Genomic DNA, 17,344 nt, shown 5'->3' on the forward strand with positions numbered 1-17,344 from the left:
AAGAAGATATCCGTTGCAAGAACTTTAATGAACATCTTAAATCAATTCCAGTTACATGATTTATTTTTACTTGGCAAATTAAATAATGCTATTAAACATTAATCAATCAGCTGTTGCTATCCGTTACACATACTTATCTGCATCACTAATATGAATCCTGGAGGTTAAATGGCTGGATTTATTTCCAAATAAAGAGTAGGTTTCACAGAGTTCCTGTCGTGGCTCAGTGGTTAACGATTCCGACTAGGAACCATGAGGTTGTGGGTTTGGTCCCTGGCCTTGCTCAGTGGGTTAAGGACCCGGTTGCCGTGAGCTGTGGTGTAGGTCGCAGACGCGGCTCGGATTCTGCATTGCCGTGGCTGGTGGCTACAGCTCCGATTAGACCCCTAGCCTGGGAATCTCCATATGCCGTAGGTGCGGCCCTGGAAAAAGACAAAAAAAGAAAAAAAAAAAAAAAGAGTAGGTTTCAGGTAAACATCTTAAATTTGATTACGGAATCTTGCCATGAAAATGTTCTTTTTAGAAGACCCTTGTTCCTAGGAACTTAATGAGCTAATAAAGGCACAACTTTTGCTTGAGGATGTGTCTGGCAATTCCATCAGACTCATAAACATCTTCAGGATCCGATGGTAGTGTGTTAAAAGCTCATTTTGAGACAAAATTTTTCCTACAGCATTTAAATTGCAGAGAGAGGATATGAGAATGTGCTTTAATTTCTTTTTTTATTGATGCATTATCATCATTTAAAATAAAACATTTATTTAAGAGAGAGCAAGTAAGTTTATTTGATCCTTGGTTTTATCCTCATTTCCCTCACTAACTGGAAATTTTTGATGCATTTTACTAGCAGACAGAACCAGGCAAAAGTGATTATGATTTGTTTCATATTTGACTTTCAAAGCCCAAGATACCAGCATCCATTAAATCGGTATTCACTGGCTTTGTGCAGAGTCACACGAAGCCTCGCTGAAAACAGTTTTTTGGTAATCCGAAATTCTTTTTTTTTTACATCTCTGAATCTTTATCCTTTTCTTTCCTCTTTCCTTTCTCTCTCTCAGTCTCTCCAACCACCCCCACCCCCCAACTCTCTTCCACCCTCTTGTCTTTCCTCTTCTCCCATTGGGTCTGTCACTTAGTTATTCAACAAGAATTGAATGAGCATTTTCTCTAAGCTGGACATGAAGCCCGAGGGATGAGACAGTGAACAAGACAGAAAACGGTCCTGTGGTTGGGAAGCTCACTGTCCAAACGGGTGACCAACCATTAGACATTCATAACCCAGCATGGGAGATGCTATGCTAGAGAAAGCGCGCGGTGCTATGAAAGCACACCGGAAGGACCATAAGCTGAACCCAGGGGTCACCGAGGGCTTTCAGAGAGAAGGGACATCTCAACTATGGCATAAAAGGATCGGCCACATGGACATGGTAATTAATATTCTATTTAAATAAAAAGAAAGCTTGCTGAGAGTCCCATTTTAAGTGTCCTGGAGTCCATCACCTCTTGCCTTTTGCCCACCTGGTTCTTCCCAACACCTGCCCATCCTGCATGCAGTGCTGGATTCATCTTCCACAGGAGCTACTTGATGTCACATCTCTGCCTCTAGGATAGTCCGGGTCCTCAGGATAGCATCTCCTCTCACCCTGTATCCCCAGCCGCACCTCATCTCCCAGGGATAAAGCTCCCACCTTTTACAGGTCTGATGCACACTGCTGCTGGGAACACTGACACCTGCTCCTTCCTGTGAAGGAGCCCTGGGCCTCTTCTTCTAGCTGGTCATTTCTTGTACGTACTGGAAAGCTGAGCTCACACCCTAACCTTCTCTGTGAAGCCTTTGCAGGTCACTCTGGCCTGTGCCGATTCCTCCTTCTCGAAGCACCTAAGGTGTCACTGATTTTGAAAACTTCTTGTTTAACCTACTACCACAATTTGTATTATTTTCATTTCCCCAATGATATTACAAATTCTTTTAGACTTTAAAATTCCTTTAATTACCTCTCCTTATCACCCTCTCCAGAGCAGTGTTAAGCCCACACTACATTCTGAATTGACTGTAAATGAAGACATGCATTTAAAAAACTTTTTTCTTATACTTGATTTACAGTGTTCTGTCAATTTCTGCTGTACATCAAAGTGACCCGCTCATACACATATTCCCTTTCTTATATCAGCTTCCATCATGGTCTATCCCAAGAGACCGGACATAGTTCTCTGTGCTGTACAGTAGGACCTCACTGCTTATCCATTCTGAAAGTAATAGTTTGCATCTCCTAACCCCAAACTCCCCGTCCATCTCACTCCCTCCCCTACCCCCTTAGCAACCACAAATCTGTTCTTCATGTCTGTGAGTCTGTTTCTGTTTTGTTACCTAGTTCCTAAAAAGGCATGGAGGCTTGTCCTAGAACAAACAGACTTGCAAGAAACAAAATATCCCTATGCCTTCCATCTCTCTCTCTTTATTTTCAAGGATCAGCTACCTTTCAGCGAGTAGACAGTAGTCTAGTGAACAAACCAGCGTTCCAAGCTCAACTTCTGCCTCTGCCAGGCTCTAGCTGAATAACTCTGACCTAGTTTCCTAATCTCTCTGTGCCACTATTGTCTCATCTACAAAATCAAGGAGGTTGGCCCCAATGATATTTAAGGTCCCCTTTCAGTTTCCACTTTACGGAGATACTCAGGTTCTATAGCCCTGGGGACATAGAGATGAGCAGTGTCATAACTGGTTAAAGAGGGGAGCAGCAGTCAATGTAAGGGGCTGTGAGACAAAAGAGGAGATGAACTGTATAACAAATCCAACAGCAGAAAATGAGTTTGGAAAACTATTGTGGGGGAAGTAACAGCTCATCTTTTGTACACACTCTCTCTAGGAAGTGAGCTGACCACTCTGGTCACTCCTCACACAGTTTCACCTGTACTGTTATCAAACAGCCCTCCTTGTCAATGCAGGTCTGGGCTCTTGAAAGGTGATGGCACTATTTTTAAGATCTTGGAACAGTTGCGGATTGAGAGGACAGCCCCCTGTCCAATGATGAAACTGTATTGTAAGATGCAGTAAAATATCACCCTACTGGATTTGCAACTTGCAACATTTTTATATTATTACTTGTAGTTGTTTGTTTTTTTACTGACATATAATGGATATATAACTTTATATTAATTTCAGGTATAACATAATGATTCGCTATTTGTGGATGTCGTGAAATGATCACCACAATAAATCAAGTTAACATCCATCACCCTACATGTTGTTACTGCTGTTGCTTTTTTATTACAGTTGATTTATGATGTCCTGTTAATGTCTGCTGTACAGCAGTGGGACCCAGTCATACATACACATACATTCTTTTTCTCATAATATCATCCATCATGTTCCATCACAAGTGGAATGCTATACAGCAGGACCTCATTGATTGTATTCATTTAAATACTTCCTAAGAATGAATTTTAAGTTTGTATCTTGAAATCACAGATCTTGATGCAATATTAGCCTGAGATGGGAAAGTGATGCAATAGCAACAAAGTATTTTCACTGAAACCAAAGGCTACTGGAACACCTGGAGTGTTCTTAGGACATCAGGAACATGCTTGCAAGTTACTGGATAGAGTTAGCAGTCAAAGAAATTCAGAGCACATTTTCTGTCTTTCTTTTTTTTTCCTTTTTCAGCCACCCCCACAGCATATGGAAGTTCCCAGGCCAGAGATCGAATCCGAGCCAGAGCTGTGACCTACGCCACAGCTGTGGCAATGGCGGATCCTTAACCCACTGTGCCAGGCTGGGATCAAATCGGCACCTCCACAGAGACAAGCTGGATCATTAACCCACTGCACCACAGTGGGAACTCCCAGAACACATTTTCTTAAAAGCACATCTTTCTGATAATAAAAAATATGTAAATACATTTGCTTGCAATTTTCAGATATATCATCGCCTTCCTTCCCTCCTCCCTCTCTTCTTTCCTTCCTTCCTTTCTTCTCTTTTTAATTAATGTGGAAAGGAAAATGTGACCTCTCTCAAAGGGATGCCGCTAGTCTGGGGCTTCTTGGCTTTGTAATTCCTCTCCCTCTCCCTACTTCCTTTAACATCCCTGAGTCTTGATTTATTCCGCAATTAATAATAGAGGTGAGGTATCTAGCTGACACCTGGGATCTTTTATTGATTTATTTATTCATACTGACCTCATGTCAGAAGCGATCTGAAGTGAATACTTGGCAGACTAGTGAGTGCTGAATAAATGGCAGTTTTCTTCCTCTTCCTCTGTTTAAAGGACTCCTGTTTTATTTATTTATTTATTTATTTATTTATTTATTTATTTATTGTCTTTTTAGCTATTTCTTGGGCCGCTCCCACGGCATATGGAGGTTCCCAGGCTAGGAGTCCAATCAGAGCTGTAGCCTCCGGCCTACACCAGAGCCACAGCAACGCGGGATCCGAGCCGCGTCTGCAACCTACACCACAGCTCACGGCAATGCCGGATCGTCAACACTGAGCAAGGCCAGGGATCGAACCCGCCACCTCATGGTTCCTAGTCAGATTTGTTAACCACTGCGCCACGACGGGAACTCCATTTTATTTTATTTATTTATTTATGACTCCTGTTTTTTTTGAGAGGGAAGGATAAACTGAAAAGAAAGAGGAATCTGGGCATAAAGGGCACGGAGGTAAACTGTTGGTGAGAGATACAGCTGTACCTTTCACAAAGCTTCCCCATGGGAAGGAACGACACCCTTTCACAAGACCCGGACTTCTGGAGGTGGGAACAGGAGGCTGCACACCCAAAGCAGGAACACGGGTAAGGGCCTCTGTCTCCGGGAAGAGAGAAAGTTAAGGGCAGGAGGATGTGTTTGTGGCTAGAGCAGCTGTCCATCCAAGACTTCAGAGGCCCAAAGCCAAACTACAGAGTTTCACTACAATTGCATTTGAAATTTATACAGCCTTTTTTTTTTTCTTTTTTTTTTTTTAAACTGCAAGTAGTGAACCAAATCTTCATCATGTGGGGCCTCATAGCCATCCTGTCCATTTGACCAGCCAGGCCATTCCAGAAGTGACGATGATGCAATGGAAATCAGAAGCTGAAGTGTGCTTGGGCACGTCTGCTTACCGCTCTGGACTCAGTTTCTCTGTTGGTGACCTGGGCTAATTTAAGTTCCCTCTGAGCCCTAAAATCTCTGCCATGCAAACTGGGTAACATCAACAAGTACCCCCTAGCACCTGGCTCAGCAGGACCTTGGAACTTCTTTCTTTATTCTCTGAATTTTAGTCTCTTTTATACAAGTTTACTTCTTCATATTAAACAAGCAAACTGTGAAAGGACTGAGCATTCTTCCTTTAATCCCCAATCATTTACGTTGTTTAGGTTAACTGTCTTTGCAGCATCATAATCATAAACTGAAAAAAAAAAAAAACAAAAAAAACAAACAAAAAAAAACAGTCAGGGAGTTCCGTTGTGGCTCATCAGCACAATGACTAGTATCCATGAGGACATGGGTTCAATCCCTGGCCTCGCTGAGTGGGTTAAGGATCTGGTGTTGCTGTGAGCTGTGGCGAGTTTGCCTTGAGAGCTGTGATGTAGGTCGCAGGCGTGGCTTGGATCCTGTGTTGCTGTGGCTGTGATGTCGGCCGGCAGCTACAGCTCCGATTCAACCCCTAGTCTGAAAACTTCCATATGCCACAGGTGCGGCCCTGAAAAGACCAAAAATAAATAAATAAATAAATTAATTAATTAATTAATTTAAAAAAAGTAAATAAATAAAACCAACCTATATACAGACTCTATGGAGAACAGTATGGACGTTCCTTTAAAAACTTAAATCAGTTCCTATGTGATCCAGCAAGCAGTGCTACTCCTGCACATGTATACAGAAAAGATAAAAACTCAAATTCAAAAAGGTACATGCACCCCAATGTTCATTTACCACGCACTATTTACCATAGCTGAGACAGGGAAGCAACCTAAGTGTCCAATGACAGAGGAATGGATAAAAAAGATGTGGTACATATATATACAATGGGATATTATATCAGCTATAAAGAGAATGACATAATGCCATTTTCAACAACATGGATCTAGAGATTATCAAATTAAGTGAAATTAGAGAAAAACAAATATCATACGATATTGCTTCTTTGTGAAATCTAAATACAATATAAATGAATTTCTTTACAAAATAGAAACAGATGCACAGACACAGAAAACAAACTTATGGTGGAGGTCCCATCATGGCACAGTGGTTAATGAATCCGACTAGGAACCACGAGGTTGTGGGGTTGGTTCCTGGCCTCGCTCAGTGGGTTAAGGATCCAGCGTTGCCGTGAGCTATGGTGTAGGTCACAGACGTGGCTCAGATGCCACATTGCTGTGGCTCTGGCATAGGCTGGTGGCTACAGCTCCAATTGGACACCTAGCCTGGGAACCTCCGTATACCATGGGTGCGGCCTTATAAAGATAAAAAACAAAAAACAAAAAAAAACCACTTATGGTTACCAAAGGGCAATGGGGCAGGGGGAGTGAGAAATGAAGATATGGAGATTAGCAAATACAAACTACTATATATAAAATGGATGAACATCGAAGACCTACTCTACAGCGCAGGGAACCACATTCACTATCCCGTAATAGACCATAATGGATATATATATGCACACACCATATACCACATATATATGTAAATATATATATATATAAAACGAAATCACTTTGCTATACACCAGAAACGAACACATTATAAATCAATTATACTTCAATAATTTAATAAACCCCCAAGCCCCACAACCTTATCATGACAGGTCACATCATTTACAATTCAGACTTCCTCGTGACTGACATTCCTTTTCCTCATTGCATCATCGTGCATTAGAGTCCTAATTTCTAAAGAGAAGGGATACAATTGCAAATAAAAAGTTCATAGGCTCTTTAGGGGCATTTAAAGTCTTCCATAAATGGAGCCAGTAGCTATAGCTGAGATGGACTGGGTCAAGACTCTGAAAAGGGCTGTCTGTGATAACACAAGTTCATTCTTCCATTTTTGGACTTTTTTTGTACCTGCTTTCGTCATGAAATTATATCTCACGTTAGCTGTGCCAGGGATTTTTTTTTTTTCAAAAGTCAATTTGATGTCTTTTCAAAACTGCACATGATTATCTTTAAATCAGGAAAGAGGCCAAGACTTACGGACTGTACTAAGTTAGCAGCCCTCCCAAGAAATGAAATTTGAGGTCCAAGAAAAAGAACTGCCATGTAGAATGAGACCACAGTAGAAAACCACCTCTTAATACCTCCCAAGCTTAGGATGAAGTTTTAATTACCCCCAAAGAACAAGCCAACAAACAAAAAATGCTTATGCACACAGATAAATATAACACAGTATTGTATACATTAACATATATTTGGATTTTTAAAAAATCGGTATAATTTATATAAATTTTGTAAGTGTAAAGTTTGATAAAAGGTATTTTTCCAAACACCAATTAAATAGAAATATCAACTCTGATGATTTCGAAATATTTACTTGATACATTATTAACGGGAAATCTAGGCCAATTCCCATGTATTTCAAATAGTGACAAAAGATATAAAATGATTCCATTTATAACTCAAAGCCTGGAGTCGCTGCAAGTAAAACTGTTTTAATGTTACGTATCACAAATCCTTAGTGCTATCAGCGTATATGTTTTGGAGTATAGACTCACGTTCCAACACAAACCCTCGTAAACACATCCTCCATGTAGTGCAAACCTGGGAGGAAGTGAAATAGGCCACTCCCGCAAAACGCATCTCAACCCTCCCAAGCAACAGCTCTTGTTGTTGAAGTTTCCCTTGACAAACATGAAAAGTCACCGATGACTAGGAGGCGATAGCTCAGTTCATGTCTCAGGGGTCAAACGTGGGGGGCTTTTTCTCTGGTTTGGGAACATTCTCAAGTAACCGTAAGAGAACTTTCTACATGAGCAAGAAGAAAAGGAGATTTTAAATCTTTTACTTGCTTTGGAGCTCATTCACTTTGACAATACACAAATATTTCTGTAAATAGCCCCAAATCTTTCCTACGTGAGGAAAGTTGTTTTTTTAAGACTTTATCATTACCTGTCAGCAGCCAGTGACACAGCTGATATGTGGCTTCTTTCCTAAACCATTTAAATATAAAAGTTGTCCCCACCACAAATTACAGAGTGAGTGGCAGTGCAAACTGGATAAATGGACTTCATTTTCGAAATTTATCCTTTTTTTCCTCCTTACATAATCAAAAACTCAAGTATCTGAGGGAGCCATTTTAACAATTCTGCTCTTAAGTAGTAATTAAAGCGGCCGCTGCAGAGGAGTTTTATGTCTTTATAAATGTCAGCTCAATTCTAACGAATCCAAGCTCCTCAGCAGCTACCAACTCCATGAATACAAAAAATTCTGAAATGTCTTTTTGCCACTTATACACTTACAAATCATGAGGCAAAGTGAAAACCCCAATCAACTGTGTGTGTCCCTTTCATTAATCCTTGAGCCAACAATGACTGGCATGCATTCTAACGCCAGAACTCTTTCCCAATTATTGAGAGTAAACATGATGCTGACGCTGCAGAAAGACTTAAATATCTGATGACACTTAATTCCAGAGGGATCTTATTGGAGAATTTATGAATATGACTGGTTTCTGTCATTGGAGTTTTTCTTTAACATACAGACAAACCTATCTCTTTTTTTTCTAAATAGATACTAAAAAAGAGTAGAATTTTTTCTGCTTCACACAATTACTAAGCTGTGTCTGGCTCTACTAATATTCATAAATAATGAAGGAGTTCCCGTCGTGGCGCAGTGGTTAATGAATCCGACTAGGAACCATGAGGTTGCGGGTTCGGTCCCTGCCCTTGCTCAGTGGGTTAACGATCCGGCGTTGCCGTGAGCTGTGGTGTAGGTTGCAGACACGGCTCGGATCCCGCGTTGCTGTGGCTCTGGCGTAGGCCGGTGGCTACAGCTCCGATTGGACCCCTAGCCTGGGAACCTCCATATGCCGCGGGAGCGGCCCAAGAAATAGCAAAAAGACAAAAAAAAAAAAAAAAAAAAAAAAAAAAAAAAAAAAAAAAAAAATAATGAAGACTCTTCAAGATCTTCGGGTTGAGGAGTTCCTGTTGTGGCACAGTGGTTAACGAATCCGACTAGGAACCATGAGGTTTTGGATTCAATCCCTGGCCTTGCTCAGTGGGTTAAGGATCCGGCGTTGCTGTGAGCTGTGGTGTAGGTTGCAGACACAGCTGGGATCCCACATTGCTGTGGCGCTGGCATAGGCCGGTGGCTACAGCTCCTATTTGACCCCTAGCCTGGAAACCTCCATATGCCGCTGGTGGGGCCCTAGAAAAGGAAAAAAGACAAAAAAAAAAAAAGATCTTTGGGTTGAAAAGGAAAAAAATAAAGTGAGAGAGAATCCATAAAGCAAAGGCTTACTGAGCACCTGCTATATGCCAGATACTGTACACTGGGAATATGAACATAAATAAGGTAACCAGACCCTGTCCAGTCTTGAGAGAACAAACAGATCATATGAAAATGAAAATGAGCAACAAGATGTAGCACAGATTAATATTTTATAGCTGTTACTCCTGGAGTGGCACGAAGGAGAACTTTGTGGGAACTAGCATTGAGCAAGCAGTGATTACACACCAGGCGCTCTATCTATATCATCTCATGGAATCCTCATAACGATCCCAGATATCAGTGTTGTCCTTTCATGGCTAAGGACAGGACACTAAGATAAAGGAAAAGGTCTGGCAAGCTCACATCATCGTAAGAGGCAAGCCCAGAATTTAAATGTTGCCTGATACGCAGCCCCCAATTTTTCCAACCACATCCAGGTGTTGCACAAAATGCAAAGTGAAATGTGAATCACCTAAGTGCAGCATAGGCTTCATGACCAATGCCTGGATGCTGCTATAAATTAAAACCAAAGCCACAGTGCTGATGCAAGAGGGGAGTCTGTGAGCTGGGGCCAAGGACAGGAACATTCCTACCCACACTCCCCAGACAGATCACATGGAGAAACCCCAATATGCTTGTCCATGGACTTCATATCCCATGGCTCTTTGTTAAAAGAAATTATCTATTCTTTCTTTTTTTTTTTTTTTTTTTTTTTTGGAAGGGAGGGCACACCTGTAGCATGTGCTAAGTTCCAGGCTAGAGGTTGAACAGGAGCTACAGCTGCCAACCCACACCAGAGCCACAGCAACGCAGGATCTGAGCCGCGTCTGCCACCTACACCACAGCTCACGGCAACGCCGGATCCTTAACCCACTGAGCAAGGCCAGGGATCGAACCCGCAACCTCATCGTTCCTAGTTGGATTCGTTAACCACTGAGCCAAGAAGGGAACCCCCATAGGAAATTATTTCTTTTTTAAATTACAGGGTCCATCTTTGTCAACATCGTCTCTGTCAGAAGGGAAGCTTTCAGGATATTCGCCCTTCTCATCTGCGTGTTTTGGGGTCTGTGTAAGGACAGAAGGGAGCAGGAAGGCTGAGGTCTGGGGATAAATCACAGTGGTTATCCAATGTCTCAAACTTTGTTCCTAAGTCATTAAAACCAAGTTGGAAATGTTAGGCTTCACCAGCTGCTACTATACACAAGGCATGTTATATAATGTTATATAACCAGTCAGCTGCTGTTCGTCACTTTCAAGGACGTCCCTATCTCCTGGAAATGAAACTATTCTCCAAGCAAGTCAGCTTAAAAAAAAAAGAAAGAAAGAAAGAGCTTTAAGAGTGCTGTATCTGGAAGCAAACAGAGCAAAAAAACCCATCTTTGCTTTGTTTGTTCTGAGCCTGTACTCTCAGGTCAGGGAGTCACTATCTCCACTTTTACTGGGCAGAAAACTAAGGGCATGAAGAAAAATGACAGGGTTTGCGAATATCAGATTGGGTCCTTGAATCCAAGCCTGTTGACACCCATCACTTCATGCTTTACCTTCATGCTTCAGAAAGATTTTTTTTAAAAATTAATAGTACATTTTTAAAGGTCAAAGCATTTATAAATTAACAAGAAATTAGAGGAAGCCATCATTTTACCATGTTTCTACAAGAATATTGTAGACTGTCATTTTAAGATAGTAAAAAAAAAAAAAAAAAAAAAAAAAGCCTGAGGTTCTCATTATCCCCAGTACTGATCACTAAATACAAAGACAGAATGACACGGTGTGCTGATGACATGAACGGAACTAGCTAGAATCTGTTACAGCAGTGTTTCCCAAAGAGGGTTCCTGAGGAACATTAGTTCCATAAGACACTCCTTTGTAGTGCCAATAAGTTTGTGAAACACTAAATATTTGTTTCTCATCATATAGATCCCAAATGCACTCTGAAATACAAAGAACTTAAGTCCTACAATGTAAAAAAACCTGTTTAACATTATTTAATTTAGAATATTGTAAAATAACGAAAGCAAAATAACAGAAATGGTTGAATCTCAGGGATGGAGAGCCAGAAAAGTTTTATAACATTTCTAGCTTCAACTCTAATAGAATAGTTAAATCATAAGTCAAATCAAACATGGGTTTGGTTTTTTTTTTTTTTTGGTGGTCACACCCATGCCACATGGAAGTTCCCAGGCCAGGGACTGCATCCAAGCAGCAGCCGTGGCACTGCCAGATCCTAAACCACTGTACCACAGTGGGAAATCCTAAACATGGACTTTTATATGATTTCCATTTATTATCATTTTTAACATAAAAAAAATCTTAATTGCCTACCCTGAGCCAAGGGTTCTCCTAGGCCATTGGTAGCAAGGAAGCAGAAACCGGTATGTCAATCACAATGAATCTGTGGTGTGTGGCTGCCAAAGCATGGTGTTCAAATACACCGTGGGACGGTACCCAGCTTCCGAGAGAAAAAAGTACCACGACTGACGTGTAGGACCTGCCACAGATACGGCACTGAAGAGTGGAGGTGGGTATGCCATGTACTTTCCATCCAGGGACAAGGCAGGGAGGATATGTAAATGAATCAAAGGTGGTTCCTGTTAGCAGATGCTAATTATTATACACACAATGGATAAACAGCGAGGTCCCACTGTATAGCATATTCAATTCCCCATGATAAACTGTAATGGAAAAGCATATAAAAAAGAATGTGTGTATATATGTAACCGAATCATTTTGCTATGCCACAGAAATTAACACATTGTAAATCAACTCTACTTCAAATATATATATATATACATATATATATATATGTATATATATATATATATTTTTTTTAAGTGGTCCCAGGAGTTCCCGCCATAGCTCAGTGGTTAACGAATCCAACTAGGAACCATGAGGTTGCGGGTTCGATCCCTGGCCTTGCTCAGTGGGTTAAGGATCAGGCGTTGCTGTGAGCTGTGGTGTAGGTTGCAGACATGGCTCAATCCCATGTTGCTGTGGCTGTGGCTGTGGCCAGCAGCTACAGCTCCAATTTGATCCCTAGCCTGGGAACCTCCATATGCCACAGGTGCAGCCCTAAAAAGCAAAAAAAAAAAAAAAAAAAAAAAGTGTTTCCTGATTTCAAGGAGCTCATCTGGGTTTGGGAACATGACCCAGATGAGCTCCTTGAAATCAGGAAGCACTTTTTTTTTTTTTTAAAATAATTTCAACACAGTGAGAAAAGAACAAGGATGGGAGGCTATAATAGAAGGGGAAGAGGAGTCATCAGCCAGCTTCAAAGACTGGAGGACCCTTGATCTGAGCCTTGAAGGATTATGCACGTTCATCAAGCGTGCAGAGCATGGAGTATCAAAGCTGACCCTGCAGGTGGAGGCGGTGCTTAGCAGCCCGTGGGTGTGTGACATCACACAGAGCACTCACAGGCCCTCTGAAACTCAGCCTGGCTGGAGCACTGGGATTACAGAGGGCACCCTTGCCAACTTTCCTTTATCACATTTTCCAGGACAATCCTCAAAATGATCTTCATCATGTGTTTTTATTTGTTTGCTTGCTTGTTTGGGGTTTTTTTCCATGTATTTTTTTTTCACTGTCTCTACTGTGGAGTTAGCCTGACAAAGGAAAGAATGTTCTATTTAATTAAACAATATTTTTAGGAGAGGATTACTATACATAAAAGAGACATACAAGAGACAATTTTTATTCTTATTTTCAAAAGGATCTGTATGCTCTTAACTACAACAAAGCTCCACATCTTTCAGAATACATATGGAATGCTTACTGCTTCCTTGTGATAATTACTTTCACCACTCCAGTAAGTGCTATAACTCTGAGTTTTGTATGTTTAAGAAACTAAAATGAACATGAATTGACTTTATATTTTGTCCCAGAACCATTCTTTTCTGTTTGTTTGTTTGTTTTGTCTTTTTTAGCACTGAACTCACGGCATGTGGAGATTTCCAGGCTAGGGTCAAATGGGAGCTGCAACTGCTGGTCTACACTACAGCCACAGCAATGCAGGATCCAAGCCGAGTCTGTGACCTACTGCACAGCTCATGGCAACACCAGATCCTTAACCCACCAAGCAAGGCTAGGGATCGAACCTGTGTCCTCATGGATGCTAGTCAGATTCGTTTCCCATGAACCACGACGGGAACTCCCAGAACCACTCTTAAAACCGTAAGTCACCCAAAGAGACCTTTTTTTTTTCCCTGGCATTTTTGTCTCTTTTGCAGACTGTAACCATTATAGCTTTCCCATGGATGGAATATTGGGTAATAAGATCTACTGTTTTCCTCAGAAACATCTCATTCTCTTCCAGAGAAAGGTGAGGGTAAAATGAAATGGTCAGGAGCCCACTTTTGCAAGTGCCTGAGGCAACCACGAGCCACAACTCATAATAAGCTTCTTTCAGAGATGCAGTCATCGCTTTACATTTAAAATAAAATCCTCAATGCCAAGGAGACATGGAGTCGAAGCCAATGTAAAAATGAAAAACGAGCTAGTGGTATTTAGGGGCATATGAGGGAACAACTCACTGAAATGGAGGAGAAGCTTATCCCTGGGGGGGGGGGGGTGGAGATCCAAGACTTTACTGTTAATTCATTATCTCTTTTGTTGGTGGTGGTGACAGAGAGACTGCATGCATCAGATCTATTCCTTTAAAGAAAGATAACAGAGCTTGTTGACAAATTATCACTATATCTGTTATTTCATTTTCCTACCTATTCCCCCATCCCTGGGAATTTGAGCAGGTATACATTTTCTGCTAACCATTTCTACTAAACCCTACACCACTCTATTTGGGAATATGAGGAATATTTCGAATGTGCATTTTCACCACTGATATCAGACAAATGAGCCAGAGGCAGAACACTTTTTGACTCGAGGGTACAAAATATAGCAAATTGCCTGGAAATAACAAAATGGGGTTTAAAAGACTAGAATAAATATTTCCTCCATTTCCTGAAAAATACCAGTGGCAGCCGTGGGTACGGGCCAGTGAGCACCTTCAGCTCTGTTGTATGATCCATGGTTTCCCCTTTGGAAGCAAGTATTCTTTGTGCCAACGATATAGGAGTCTGCTCTAAGCCATTTTTCCAACTGAATATTCATTTCTGCTTATAGATATGTTCAATACATGAATTAAAAGAAAGCACAAACCGAAAAAAGCCTCTGAATGAAACAATTTTCTCTGATTGAGCAGACAATCCTCCAACAGAACAGTCACCAAAAAATAGATGTGACTTCCTTATCTTACTGAGATATCTAATTCTGTTCTCTGTGGGAGACCCATCAACACACTTTAGCTAAAGCCACCAGGATCCTGTCAGTGTAGGTAATTACAGTAACCCCTGAAAATGGTTTCGAAGGGACCAGGGCCAATCTGGGCGACTCCTAAAACCAGTGCTCCAGTGGTGACCCGGGGCTCAGGGTTAAGCAGTGTCCTGGCAAACACTGATTTGCCAGTGGCACGTGCTTGGATTTGGGAAAGAATGCTTGGCCTTTTGTTTTCCCGAGCTCAGCATTCACATCATCTCACTCAATGACACACTTTCCATAGAAAGGTCCCCAATCACCACCCATCTGCAGTCTGTCCTGACTTCCTCAGGACAGCAGGGATGCCTAAGATGTAGGAGGTCAGAGGACCCACGTGCAAGGTAAGGTGTCAGGGACCACTGCCCTCATTTGGAAGTCTTGAGTGCTTCACTCACAGATGTTCCAAAATTGCTATTTCAATGTCCAGTCTTCACATCTTTCGTCTGGAAACAATCCTTTCCTTTGTCATCTATAACAGAGGTTATAAGGAGAGAGAACTGATTGGAAAAGCCTAGGTTTCAAGGATGCAGCTTATTCCAAACCTTGGGCTTTGGAGCCTGACAGAGCAGGGTTTACGCTTTGGTTCATCACTGACTGGCTGTGTGAAGGTCTCTGCATGGTTTCCTCCTCTGGGACAGTAATGCATATGTCTCAGAGCTGTTTTAAAGATTAAATGTGACTCTCCGCCCAATGCCCAACACCAACACACACCTGCACTTAGCACATACCTCTCAGCACTCCTGCTCCTTGGTCTGGTGTGGTTTTATTTGCAACATGCTGTCCACCTGCTGACTCCAAACTCCCTGTGAGCTGGTGTCCTGAACTTGGCCATCTCTGCACACTAGCCCAGGGCACCCTGCTCCACGCACAGTAAGCTCTCCACATCTGATTTACATTAAAGGAAGAGGAGGCACTTATTAGTCAGAGCTCCTCCCACTTTAATATGCATAAGAATCATCTGGAAATCTCATTAAAAACATTCTGATCCATTACATGTGGGGTGGACCTCAAAACACTGCCACTTCTGACAAGCACAAGAAGACCCATGCTGGAGTTCCCGTCGTGGCTCAGTGGTTAACGAACCCAACTAGCATCCATGAGGACGCAGGTGCCATCCCAGGCCTCACTCAGTGAGTTAAGGATCTGGCATTGCCGTGAGCTGTGGTGTAGGTCACAGACATGGCTCAGATCTGGCATGGCTGTGGCTGCGACTGTGGTGTAGGCCAGTGGCTACAGCTCCGATTCGACCCCTAGCCTGGGAACCTCCATATGCCGCCGGTGCAGCCCTAAAAAAGACACACACACACACACACACACACACACACACGAAGAAGACCCATGCCTTCTACCAGGCCCACGCTTTGAGTAACTATGTTCTGGTTTCCTTTCCTTTCCTTCCTTTTTGGCCACCACAATATTCCATGAAGTGGTAACAATTAGTTGTTTATGAGCAGCTCTTGGTAAGCTGTTACCCTTCACCTGACTGCATTCTTTCCTGGACACAAGCACAGCAGGCAGGGGCACCCAGAATAATATCGTCTGGGGATTGTTTGCTGATATATCTCTATCCTATTAGGACAAACTATTAAGTGAACACCAATGTTAATCATCAGAAAAGAAAAAGCTCCTAAAGGAACAATGAACAGTTTCACTATACTACTCGAGGCAACACTACACAATAATGTGCTAGTATAGGACACACATTTACAAATCTCTGACATTTAACACCTTGTGCTTCAAAAAAGTGTCATTTGGTCCACCATAATAATGAGAACAGAATGAGTATTTATACATTGAAATACGCCAGAAACGCATAGGGCCACATGTGCAAAAGGAAGCTGTCATCCGGTTGCCACACAGTGCCATCTGCTGGATAGATGCTGACGTGCAGCAGGGGAAAAAAAGGGGGGGGGGAGATACCCACAGGGAATACGATTAAAATTTCTGCAGCTTTTCGTTGAGATATATGCAAACTAAAGCAACTTCCTACTAGTCTGCATTGGTTCACTTGGAGAGAATATTGTGCAGCATCTATGCTCTTTTGCTGAGAAAAGTAACAGTCTTGTAGAGACGAATATATTGATGCAGGACTAAAGGCTGAACTCCGAAATCCCACACAGTCGTGGATGGGGAGGAAAGAAGTGCTTCTTTCTCCCAAAGAAAACCTGGGTTTCTGAGCACCACCAGAGTTTACGTGACTCTTAATCAGCAAAACATTAGTGCACACGCTCTTGCAGCACGCCAAGCAGGAAACAGATATAACTCAGGAGAAAACAAAAATGCCTAATCGAGTTCACTTCTGGACTCAGGTTCCTCCTGAGCCTTAAAATTGGTCAATTTTTTTTTTTTTTTGTCTTTTTGTCTTTTTGCCTTTTCTAGGGGCGCTCCTGTGGCATATGGAGGTTCCCAGGCTAGGGGTCGAATTGGAGCTGTAGCCACCGGCCTACGCCAGAGCCACAGCAACGCAGGATCGGAGATGTGACTGCGACCTACACCACAGCTCACAGCAACGCCGGATCCTTAACCCACTGAGCAAGGCCAGGGATCGAACCCGCAACCTCATGGTTCCTAGTCGGATTTGTTAACCACTGCGCCAAGACGGGAACTCCTGGTCAAATTCTTTAGCACAAATG

At 42.1% G+C, this 17,344-nt stretch overlaps 1 protein-coding gene and 1 long non-coding RNA gene across 2 annotated transcripts in view; one reads left to right on the forward strand and one right to left on the reverse strand.

Moving 5' to 3' along the window:
- Positions 1–17,344, reverse strand: part of GRIP1 (glutamate receptor interacting protein 1) — a 766,103-nt gene that overhangs the window by 518,076 nt on the left and 230,683 nt on the right. The gene's annotated exons all lie outside the window — the stretch shown is intronic.
- The window catches only part of LOC146403321 (uncharacterized), a 51,660-nt gene that overhangs the window by 15,060 nt on the left and 19,256 nt on the right, over positions 1–17,344 (forward strand). The gene's annotated exons all lie outside the window — the stretch shown is intronic.

Source organism: Sus scrofa, chromosome 5, assembly GCF_054392235.1.
Source record: "Sus scrofa isolate SSC_HxYL_T2T_F1_AM1 chromosome 5, Sscrofa_HxYL_maternal_Yorkshire_Landrace_v2.0, whole genome shotgun sequence".
Classification (NCBI taxonomy): Eukaryota; Metazoa; Chordata; class Mammalia; order Artiodactyla; family Suidae; genus Sus; species Sus scrofa.